This window comes from Salvelinus sp. IW2-2015, linkage group LG3 (assembly GCF_002910315.2).
Source record: "Salvelinus sp. IW2-2015 linkage group LG3, ASM291031v2, whole genome shotgun sequence".
Classification (NCBI taxonomy): domain Eukaryota; kingdom Metazoa; phylum Chordata; class Actinopteri; order Salmoniformes; family Salmonidae; genus Salvelinus; species Salvelinus sp. IW2-2015.
In genome coordinates, this window is record NC_036840.1 from 34609363 (window position 1) to 34621674 (window position 12312).

Here is a 12312-nt window from a genome sequence, read left to right on the forward strand (position 1 = left end):
TGAGGAGGGTCAGTGAGTGTGTACTGTATGTGGGATGTATTGATCAGTATGGAGAGGGGTCAGTGAGTGTGTACTGTATGTGGATGTATTGATCAGTATGAGAGAGGTCAGTGAGTGTGTACTGTATGTAGGATGTATTGATCAGTATGAGAGAGGGTCAGTGAGTGTGTACTGTATGTGGGATGTATTGATCAGTATGAGAGAGGGTCAGTAGAAGTGTGTACTGGTACTGTAGGATGTATTGATCAGTATGAGAGAGGGTCAGTGAGTGTGTACTGTATGTGGGATGTATTGATCAGTATGAGAGAGGGTCAGTGAGTGTGTACTGTATGTTGGTGTACTGTGTCGTGTCTTTGGCTATGCCAGATTAAGTGATATGACATGCTATTCTATAAAATCCTTTCTCTGTAATTAATATTACCTGATTGAGCTAATCATGTAAATGTAATTAACTAGAAAGTCGGGGTCCCACRAAAGAGTGTTTATAGAGCWGTTATCTTCCGAATAAACTCTTAAAGACCTAGTAATATTTTACATCAATAGCAGTCAATATTAATCGTCACCTTATTTCAGTCTCATCTGAAAGTTGTAAATTCTTGGTTATCTTCACGAACCCTGGCTAACAAGTTGAATCAGCAATACAACATTGAGTTTAATCATTTATTTACTAAATACCTAACTAATCACACAGAATTACATATACACAGAATGAATCATACATTGATTACAAATTATGTCATAAAGGAAAACGTACCTAGCGGACGGAACATATATGACAGCTRGTTACACAAAGGAAAGGAGGTTGGSTTTGAGTGAAAGAGCGGGAAGACTGAGGAACAAAGGGAGAAGCCATGCTATCGTAAATACAGTATCTTATGCATTCTAAATTACCGCCCATTTGGAAAAGGAAAATGCAATAAATATTTACTCTGAGCTGCGCTTCGGTAGGTTGGTCGTAGATGCTGGCCGTGTTGGCCAACAGAGATCTTCCTGTCCTCGGAAGAATGTCTCTGGTGGTAAACTGGATACGTTGTAGTATCGTCGGTGTGTGTTAGACTGGATAAGGTCGTCCGTCCTTTCCTATCCCACGTTTACAGTTGCTGTTGCTAACTCAACGGCTAGGAGGTATCCCTTCTGTCGTGAATAAGAGTTCAAAGTTCATACCATTCGCAACCAAAGCTCACKCTGAGGTTGGCTTCRTTCTGTAGTTATTATCTGAATCCTTCTGACRTYGGACYGTMGTCCTAATGTACCCGGAACMRRAGGTTACATTTTCRTCAAKGGCTTATATAGTGGAGGGAGAGAAGCRTGTGTTTCATAGTTTATAACCCATGTCTCTTCACAGGGGCGTGCCACTGATTGAGCAGAGCTCTAACCTTATGAAAACCCAATTCTCTCATTTGGAAGCTAAAATTACATTTAATCTTTTCACAAATAGTTTCATGAAGGAAGTTTTGAAGCGGGTCATGATGGCTTTTGCAGCTGATGACCGGCAAAAAAATGAAATGGCAAATATGATACATGAATTCAGGTTTTGTACACCCTAAGAAGATATGATTTAGTTATCCTCCCTCACCCTTACCCCTTACCCCTTACCCCTTACCCCTTACCCTGTCCCTGTCCCTGTCCCTGTCCCTGTCCTGTCCCTGTCCCTGTCCCTGTCCTGGTTGTTTTTAACTCAACCTGCGAGAGAAGCACCACACCTGTGGAGAGAGGCTGTACGACACAGAATGAGTTTGCATTATGAGTGCTCTACGTTATGGTCATGACAGTCACCATTTAACGTACAGCGTCCAGATGGGTCCGTTTTTTTTAACTTTTCTCCAATACTATCGGGCCATTACCATGTCAGTCATGCTTGAATAGAAACGTAGTTCACACCCCGGATGTTTATGCCAGCACAGTCCGCTACAGTCCCATTAGTTTTCATTGCAGCCGTCGTTTGAATGCCGCGGTTGCGCAAATTTGTGCGGAATGGGGTTAGTCACCGTTACCAGTAGTTAATTTTTTTATTTAGATTTGAATGTGTTCTTTCGTTGTGTTCTAATGGTTTTCAGAATGGGATCAACTCCCCTCCAACGTGGCCTCCAAGCGTGGTAACACTAACATGGTGCGCCTCCTACTGGACAGGGGTCTCAGATCGACGCTAAGACTAGGGTAAGTCCACGCACGCACACACACACACATAATATACAGTACACTCAAAGAGTTACTAAACCCAGATGCGCAACATCCCGGAGACTTCCGGGGAATGCTTGTTGAAACAGACCAAACAGACCCGATTGGGGTTTGGGGTTGGTTCTTAATTTTCTGGAAAATAATAAAAGGCACAACCTAAATTGGAGTCAATGTCTTATAGTAATTGAACATGTTTACTCCAACCTCATGAACGTGACAAACTGACACCTTTTCCTCTGGTCAAGACAACCTTTTGAATTTGTGCCTTTGATTTGATGGCCTGCACATGCTCCAGTTCGGCGGGCGTGACGACCTAGACCGATGGACTTAGTTAGCCAACGTCGCACATGGCCATCACATACAAGCGTGATCAGGGATTTCTATTGGGAGAAGCAGTTTCTAGTATCTCAACTGTACTGTCTTTGGTACACACACACACATATATGAGTCTCTCTGTGTGTGTGTGTGGTGTGTGTGTGTGTGTTGTGTGTGTGTGTGTTGTGTGTGTGTGTGTGTGGTGTGTGTGTGTGTGTGTGTGTGTGTGTGGTGGTGTGGTGTGTGTGTTGTGGTGTGTGTGTGGTGTTTCTACATTTGTGTACTGTATAATGTGGCCCACTGTTCATACTGTATGTGGGTGTAGGATGTATTGATCAGTATGAGAGAGGGTCAGTGAGTGTGTACTGTATGTGGGATGTATTGATCAGTATAGGAGAGAGGGTCAGTGGTGTGTACTGTATGTGGGATGTATTGATCAGTATGAGAGAGGGTCAGTGAGTGTGTACTGTATGTATGAGATGTATTGGATCAGTATGAGAGAGGGTCAGTGAGTGTGTACTGTATGTAGGATGTTTGATCAGTATGAGAGAGGGTCAGTGGAGTGTGTACTGTATGTGGGATGTATTGATCAGTATGAGAGAGGGTCAGTGAGTGTGTACTGTATGTAGGATGTATTGATCAGTATGAGAGAGGGTCAGTGAGTGTGTACTGTATGTGGGATGTATTGATCAGTATGAGAGAGGGTCAGTGAGTGTGTACTGTATGTTGGTGTACTGTGTCGTGTCTTTGGCTATGCCAGATTAAGTGGATATGACATGCTATTCTATAAAATCCTTTCTCTGTAATTAATATTACCTGATTGAACTAATCATGTAAAATGTAATTAACTAGAAAGTTCGGGTCCCACAAAAGAGTGTTTATAGAGCAGTTATCTTCCGAATAAACCTCTAAAGACCTGTAATATTTTACATCAATAGCAGTCAATATTAATCGTCACCTTATTTCAGTCTCATCTGAAAGTTGTAAATTCTTGGTTATCTTCACGACCCTGGCTAACAAGTTGAATCAGCAATACAACATTGAGTTTAATCATTTATTTACTAAATACCTAACTAATCACACAGAATTACATATACACAGAATGAATCATACATTGATTACAAATTATGTCATAAAGGAAAACGTACCTAGCGGACGGAACATATATGACAGCTGTTACACAAAGGAAAGGAGGTTGGGTTTGAGTGAAAGAGCGGAAGACTGAGGAACAAAGGGAGAAGCCATGCTATCTAAATACAGTATCTTATGCATTCTAAATTACACGCCCATTTGGAAAAGGAAAATGCAAATAATATTTACTCTGAGCTGCGCTTCGGTAGGTTGGTCGTAGATGCTGGCCGTGTTGGCCAACAAGATCTTCCTGTCCTCGGAAGAATGTCTCTGGTGGTAAACTGGATACGTTGTAGTATCGTCGGTGTGTGTTAGACTGGATAAGGTCGTCCGTCCTTTCCTATCCCACGTTTACAGTTGCTGTTGCTAACTCAACGGCTAGGAGGTATCCCTTCTGTCGTGAATAAGAGTTCAAAGTTCATACCATTCGCAACCAAAGCTCACCTGAGGTTGGCTTCTTCTGTAGTTATTATCTGAATCCTTCTGACTGGACGTGTCCTAATGTACCCGGAACAGAGGTTACATTTTCTCAAGGGCTTATATAGTGGAGGGAGAGAAGCTGTGTTTCATAGTTTATAACCCATGTCTCTTCACAGGGGCGTGCCACTGATTGAGCAGAGCTCTAACCTTATGAAAACCCAATTCTCTCATTTGGAAGCTAAAATTACATTTAATCTTTCACAAATAGTTTCATATTCAAACATTTAAATTGCACAACAATTCCATGTGAATCTGATAACTAGAATGTGTAGACTTTCCCAGGTACAGTTTATGTCGTCCTGTCATCAGTCATAATGTCTCAGAACTGACATCATATTCATTAGTACCAACGCATTATTTCAACTGGTTTATTACGAATATGGTTCCTTTCCCACCTCTTGATGTTCAGACTCTCTAGTTTAACAAAGGCTATTCAAGAGTCCTTCGTAGAGTCAAGAGAGAGGGGAGAAAGGTATTTATGGGGGGGTCATAAACCTTACCCACAGGCCAACGTCATGACAACTGCATAGCTGCTGGATGTGTGTGTGTGTGAGTGAGAGCTGCAGATCAATGTATTTACAGCTAGCCCACTAGAGAATAACTTGCTGAGCCTTAACGCCTCCATTTTGACCCGCTGTTATTCCTGTGTTCTTGGCCGTTTTGCTGCTCAGTCAGCTTAATGTATTAATTTAGGACAAAAAACTCTCCCTCTCCTCCTCAATCACTCCATCACTATTACCTCCTCAGGTAGCCTGACAATCAATCCATATTTTGTGTCAGAAAAGTCTTTTTTAAATAATGGATATTTGTGTCTATTACCAAGGTATTGAATCCTATTATACAACGGTTGGGTCTAATCCTGAATGCTGAGTGGTTAAACTGCATTCCAGCCGGTGTCTATTCCACAAGTTACCACTGGCTAAATCTATACGTTTAAATGCCTATTTACTCTGTTCCGTCTGACTCCGCAATCCACTGTCTCATCAAACCCAGCAGCAATTTATAAAAAAGCATCTAGACATTATCTCACATTTCTTTTCAGACTAACATTGTAGTTTTCCAAAATTGACAGGATAGTTGAGCATGTGGTATAAACCCTCTGCTGCTCCAATAGTCCTCTCGCATGACATTGTGCAACATTGTTTACCAATTATTGCAAATTCAGTTCTCCCAGCTGTCCCTAGTAATGAACGTGTTGGGAGTCGGGACTAACCCAGACAACAAATATCAAATCACATTTTATTTTGTCAAATGCGCCGAATACAACAGGTGTAGACCTTACAGTGATGAATTCTTACTTACAAGCCCTTAACCAACATTGCAGTTTTAAGAAAATACCTAAAAAAAAGTAAGAGGTAAGAATAACAAATAATTAAAGAGCAGCAGTAAATAACAATAGCGGCGCTATATACAGGGGTTACCGGTACATAGTCAATGTGCTGGGGCACCGGTGTAGAGGTAATTGAGGTAATATGTATTAAAGTTATTAAAGTGACTATGCTAGATAATAACAGAGAGTAGCAGCAGTGTAGAATGGGGTGGGGGGGGCAATGGAAATAGTCTGGGTAGCCATTTGATTAGATGTTCAGGAATCTTATGGCTTGCGGGAAGAAGCTGTTTAGAAGCCTCTTGGACTAGACTTTGGTTGCTCGTACTGCTTGTCGTGCGGTAGCAGAGAGAACAGTCTGTGACTAGGGTGGCTGGAGTCTTGACAATTTTTAGGGCTTCCTCTGACACCGCCTGGTATAGAGGTCATGGATGGCATGAAGCTTGGTCCTGGTGATGTTACTGGGCGTACGCACTCCCTCTGTAGTGCCTTGCGGTCGGAGGCCGAGCAGTTGCCATACCAGGCAGTGATGTAACCCGTCAGGATGCTCTCGATGGTGCAGCTGTAAAACCTTTTGAGGATCTGACGACCCATGCCAAATCTTTTCAGTCTCCTGAGGGGGAAAGTTTGTCGTGCCCTCTTCACGACTGTCTTGGTGTGCTTGGACCATGTTACAGACAGACAGGCAGCGTTTCTCAGCCTGTCGAAATCATGAATCAGCTGGCATCAGTTTTATGGATATATACAGAAATATCAATAGAGATCAGGTCGATGAAAACCAAGTGCAGCTAGTTTTTCAGTCTTTCCAGCTTCAGTTTGAAGTGATTGTGTTTGAGTTGTTGGCTAGATCCTCTGAACAACAATGTCTTGACGAGTGAGCACATTTTCTATGCCAGGCGAAATTGCGCCTCATTAGCTCATTGTTATGGATGTATCCAAATAAATGTCACTAGAAAACAGCTTAAAAAAAATGCAAAAGCAGCTACTTTGTTGTTTTTTCTGGCTGCCCTGTTTGACGTGACTGTAAGTTAGCCGTAGTTGGCTTGCTAGCGAAGAGATAAGAACGTTGCCAGCCAGTATGGCAATGGAACATATAAAACCAACGACTGGGGTCCTTGGTGGTTACTAGGCTACCTGGGGCGGCAGGTAACCCAGTGGTTCTACTAGCGCTAACGTGGGGCGGCAAGGTAACCCAGTGGTTACTAGGCTACCTGGGCGGCAGGTAACCCAGTGGTACTAGGCTACCTGGGCGGCAGGTAACCCAGTGGTACTAGGCTACCTGGGCGGCAGGTAACCAGTGGTTACTAGGCTACTGGGGCGCAGGTAACCCAGTGGTTACTAGGCTACCTGGGCGGCAGGTAACCCGTAGTGGTTACTAGGCTACCTGGGGCGGCAGGTAACCCAGTGGTTACTAGGCTAAACCTGGGGCGCAGGTAACCCAGTGGTCACTAGGCTACCCTGGGGCGGCAGGTAACCCAGTGGTACTAGGCTATGGGGGGCAGGTAACCCAGTGGTTACTAGGCTACCTGGGGCAGCGGTAACCCAGTGGTACTAGGCTAACCTGGGGCGGCAGGTAACCCAGTGGTCACTAGGCTACCTGGGGCGGCAGGTAACCAGTGGTCTACTAGGCTACTGGGCGCAGGTAACCCAGTGGTTACTAGGCTACCTGGGCGGCAGGTAACCCAGTGGTTCACAGGCTAACTGGGGCGCAGGTAACCCAGTGGTTACTAGGCTACCTGGGGCGGCAGGTAACCCAGTGGTCACTAGGCTACCTGGGGCGGCAGGTACCAGTGGTTACCTAGGCTAACCTGGGGCGCAGGTAACCCAGTGGTTACTAGGCTACCTGGGGCGGCAGTAACCCAGTGTTACTAGGCTAACTGGGCGGCAGGTAACCTAGTGGTTACTAGGCTACTTGGGCGGCAGGTAACCAGTGGTTCTAGGCTACCTGGGCGGGCAGTAACCCAGGTGGTTACTAGGCTACCTGGGGCGGCAGGTAACCAGTGGTTACTAGGCTACCTGGGCGGGCAGGTAACCCAGTGGTTACTAGGCTACCTGGGCGGCAGGTAACCCAGTGGTTACTAGGCTACCTGGGCGGCAGGTAACCTAGTGGTTACTAGGCTACCACCTGGGCGGCGGTTAACAGTGGTTACTAGGCTACCTGGGGCGGCAGGTAACCTAGTGGTTATAGAGCGTTGGACCTAGTAACCAAATGGTTTCTAGATCAAATCCCCAGCTGACAAGGTAAAATCTGTCTTCTGCCCCTGAACAAGGCAGTTAACCCCACTGTTCCTAGGCCGTGACTAAAATAAGAATTTGTTCTTAACTGACTTGCCGTCTTAAATAAAATAATTATACTACACTGTTGACCTTGAGCCGTGTGTTGTGTTCATGTGAGGTTGGGGGGTTGTTTTTATGTGTGTGTGTGTGTGTGTGGTGCGTGCAGTTTTGTTTTGTATCCCCTGTGTGTATCACAGGAGGTTGGTGGCACCTTAATTGTGGAGGATGGGCTTGTGGTAATGGCTGGAGTGGAATAGGTGGAATGGTATTAAATACATCAAACACATGGTTTGATACTATTCCATTCGCTCTGTTTCAGCCATTATTATGAGCTGTTCCTCCCCTCAGCAGCCTCCACTGGTACTGTTTGTATGAACCGTGTGTGTTGTGTGTGTGTGTGTGTGTGTGTGTGTGTGTGTGTTGTGTGTGTGTGTGTGTGTGTGTGTGTGTGTGTGTGGTGTGTTGTGTGTGGTGTGTGTGTGTGTGTGTGTGTGTGTGTGTGTGAATGATAGAGTCTGCAGAGCATGTGTTTGATGATGACCATCTGTGTGTTTCTTACAGGACGGCCTCACACCTCTACACTGTGCAGCCAGGAGTGGACATGACCAAGCAGTGGAGCTATTGCTGGAGAGAGGAGCACCTAGCTGGCTAGGCCAAGTACACAAGAGTACACGCACACACACACACACACATGGCACACACACACACACACACACACACACACACACACACACACACACACACACACACACACACACACACACACACACCACACACACCCAACCCCGCGCACCCAACCACGGTTCTGACAAACAGTACCAGTGGAGGCTGCTGAGGGAGGACAGCTATAATAATGGCTGAAACAGAGCGAATGGAATGGGTAATCAAACCATGTGTTTGATGTATTTAATACCATTCCACCTATTCACACTCCAGCCATTACCCAAGCCCATCCTCCACATTAAGGTGCCACCAACCTCCTGTGATACACACAGGGGATACAAAACAAACTGCACGCACGCACACACACACACACATAAACAACCCGCCAACTCACATGAACACACACAAGGTCAAGGTCAACAGTGGTAGTATATTATTTTTTATTTAATGAGCAAGTCAGTTAAGACAATTCTTATTTCAGTCACGGCTGGAAACAGTGGGTTAACTGCCTTGTTAGGGGCAGAATGACAGATTTTTACCTTGTCAGCTTGGGGATTGATCTAGAACCATATTTGGTTACTAAGTCCAACGCTCTAACCACTAGTTAACCTTGCCGCCCAGGGGTAGCCTAGTAAACCACTTGATTACCTTTGCGCCCAGGTAGCCCTAGTAAACACTGGGTTACTGCCGCCCCAGGTAGCCTAGTCCACTAGGTTACCCTGCCGGCCCAGGTGCCTACTAACCACTGGATTACCTGCCGCCCAGGTAGCCTAGTACCATGGGGTTACCTGCCGCCAGGTAGCACTAGTAACCACTGGGTTAGCTGCCGCCCAGGTAAGCCTAGACCCAGGTTACCTGCGCCCCAGGTAAGCTCTAGTAAGCACTAGGGTTACCTGCCGCCAGGTAGCCCTAGTAACCACTGGTTACTTGCCCGCCCCAGGGTTAGCCTAGTAACCACTGGGTTACCTGCGCCCAGGTAGCCTAGTAACCACTGGGTTACCTGCCGCCCCAGGTAGCCTAGTGACATGGGTTACGCTGCCGCCAGGTAGCTAGTAACCACTGGTACTGCCGCCCCAGGTAGCCTAGTACCATCTGGGTTACCTTGCCGCCCCAGGTAGCCTAGTAACCACTGGGTTACCCTGACGGCCCCAGTAGCCTAGTGACGCCACTGGGTTTCCTGCCGCCCAGGTGCCTTAGTGCCACTGGGTTACCTGCCGCCCCAGGTAGCCCTTAGGTGATCCACTGGGTTACACCCTGCTGCCCAGAGTAAGCCTGTAACCACTGGGTTACCTGCCACTTCCAGTTAGACCTAGGTGACCACTGGGTTAACTTGCCGCCCAGGTAGCCTAGTGACAACTGGGTACCTGCCGCCAGTAGCCTAGGTACATGGGTTACCTGACCGCCCAGGTAGCCTAGTACCATGGGTTACCTGCCGCCCCAGGTAGCCAGTAACCACTGAGGGGTACCTGACGCCCCAGTTAGCCTAGTGACCACTGGTTCCTTGCCGCCCCAGGTAGCTAGTGACCACTGGGTTACCCTGCCGCCCAGTGCCTAGTGCACTGGTTACCTGCTGCCAGGTAGCCTAAGTAACCATGGGTTACCTGCCGCCCCAGTTAGCCTAGTGACACTGGGTTTCCTGGCCGCCCCAGGTAGCTAGTAAGACCACCAGGAACCATCGTTGGTTTTATATGTTCCATTTGCCATACTGGCTGGCAACGTTCTTATCTCTTCGTAGAAGCGAACTACGGCTACTTACAGTCACGTCAAAACAGGCAGCCCGACACAAAAGTACTGCTTTTGGTTGGCATTATTTAGCTGTTTCTAGTGACATTTATTTGGATACATCCCATACAATGGCTAATTGAGGCGCAATTTCGCCTGCATAGAAAATGTGCTCACTCGTCAAAGACATTGTTTGTTCAGTAGACTCTAGCCAATCACTCAACACAATCACTTAAACTGAAGTGGAAAGACGACAAAAAGCTTGCACTTGGGTTTCAATCTGACCCTGATCTCTTGATATTTCTTTGTATATAATCCATAAAATGATGCAGCTGGATTCATGATTTCGACAGGCTGAGAAACGCTGCCTGTCTGTCGTAACATGGTCCAAGCACACCAAAGACAGTCGTTGAAGAGGGCACGAACAAAACATTTCCCCAGGAGACTGAAAGAATTTGGCATGGGTCGTCAAGATCCTCAAAAGGTTTTAACCAGCTGCACCATTCGAAGCATCCTGACGGGTTTACATCACTGCCTGGTATGGCAACTGCTTCGGCCTCGACCGCAAGGCACTACAGAGGGAGTGCGTACGGCACAGTAACATCACCAGGACCAAGCTTCATGCAATCCATGACTCTATACCAGGCGGTGTCAGAGGAAGGCCCTAAAAATTGTCCACAGACTCAGCCACCCTATGTCTCACAAGACTGTTTCTCTTCTGCTACAGCACGACAAGCAGTACCAGAGCAACCAAAGTCTAGGTCCACAGAGGCTTCTAAACAGCTTCTTCCCGCAGCCATAAGAATCCTGAACATCTAATCAAATGGCTACCCAGACTATTTTCCCATTGCCCCCCCCCACCCCCATTCTACAACTGCTGCTACTCTCCCTGTTATTATCTATGCATAGTCACTTTTAATAACTTTAATACATATTACCTCAATTACTCACATCCGGTGCCCAGACATTTGACTATGTACCGGTATCCCTGTAATATAGCGCCGCTATTGTTATTTACTGGGCTGCTCCTTTAATTATTTGTATTCCCCCCCTTACCTCTTACTTTTTTTTTTGGTATTTTCTTAAAACTTGCATTGTTTGGTTAAGGCTTGTAAGTAAGAATTTACTGTAAGTCTACACTGTTGTAATTCGGCGCATTTGAAAATAAAAATGTGATTTGATTTTGTCTGCCTAGTCCGCGACTTCAACACGTTCATTACTACGGGACGCTGGAGAACGACTTGAATATGAAACAATGTTGCAAAAATGTCAGAAGAGACAGACAGCAAGGTTTTATACACATCTCCCACCTGTTGAAAACTAAATGTTAGTAGTTGAAAACGAAATAGTGGAGATAATGTCTAGATGCTTTTTATAAAATTGCCTGGCTGGGTTGATGAGACAGTGGAATTGCGGAGTCAGACGGAACAGAGTAAAATAGGCATTTAAACGTAAATAGATTTAGCCAAGTGGTAACTTGTGGAATAGAACCGGCTGGAAGCAGTTTTTAACCACTAGCTATTCAGGATTAGACCCCAACCGTTGTATAATAGGGATTCATACCCTTGGTAAAATAGACACAAATATCACATTATTTAAAAAATGACGCTTTTCTGACACAAAATATGGATTGATTGTCAGCCTACCTGAGGGAGGTATAGTGATGGAGTGATTGAGAGAGGAGGGAGAGGTGTTTTTGTCCTAAATTATCATTAGCTGACTGAGCAGGCAAAAACGGCCAAGAACACAGGATAACAAAGCGGGTCATGCGAGGGCGTTAAGGCTCAGCAAGTTATTCTCTATATGGGGCCCTAGCCTGTAAATCAGTTGATCTGCGAGCTCTCACTCACACAACACCAAAAAATCAGCAGCTATGCAGTTGTCCATGTACGTTGGCCTGTGGGTAAGGTTATGAGCCTCGTCCATAAATACCTTCTCCGCTTTCCTCTCTTGACTCTACAGAAGGACCTCTGAATAGCCTTTGTTAAACATAGAGAGTCCTGGGAACAATCAGCAAAGGTGGGGGGAAAGGAAACCATATTTCAGTAATCCAACCAGTTGAACATATGCGTTGGTACCCTAATGAATATGATGTCAGTTTCTGAGACAATTAAGGACTGATGGACAGTGACGAATAAAACTGTACTGGGAAAGTCTACACATTCTAAGTTATCCAGATTCACATGGAATTGTTGTGCATTTTAAATGTTATGAATATG

At 45.7% G+C, this 12312-nt stretch overlaps 1 pseudogene; it reads left to right on the top strand.

The window, feature by feature from the left end:
• The window catches only part of LOC111980852 (ankyrin-2-like), a 371288-nt pseudogene that overhangs the window by 263498 nt on the left and 95478 nt on the right, over positions 1-12312 (top strand).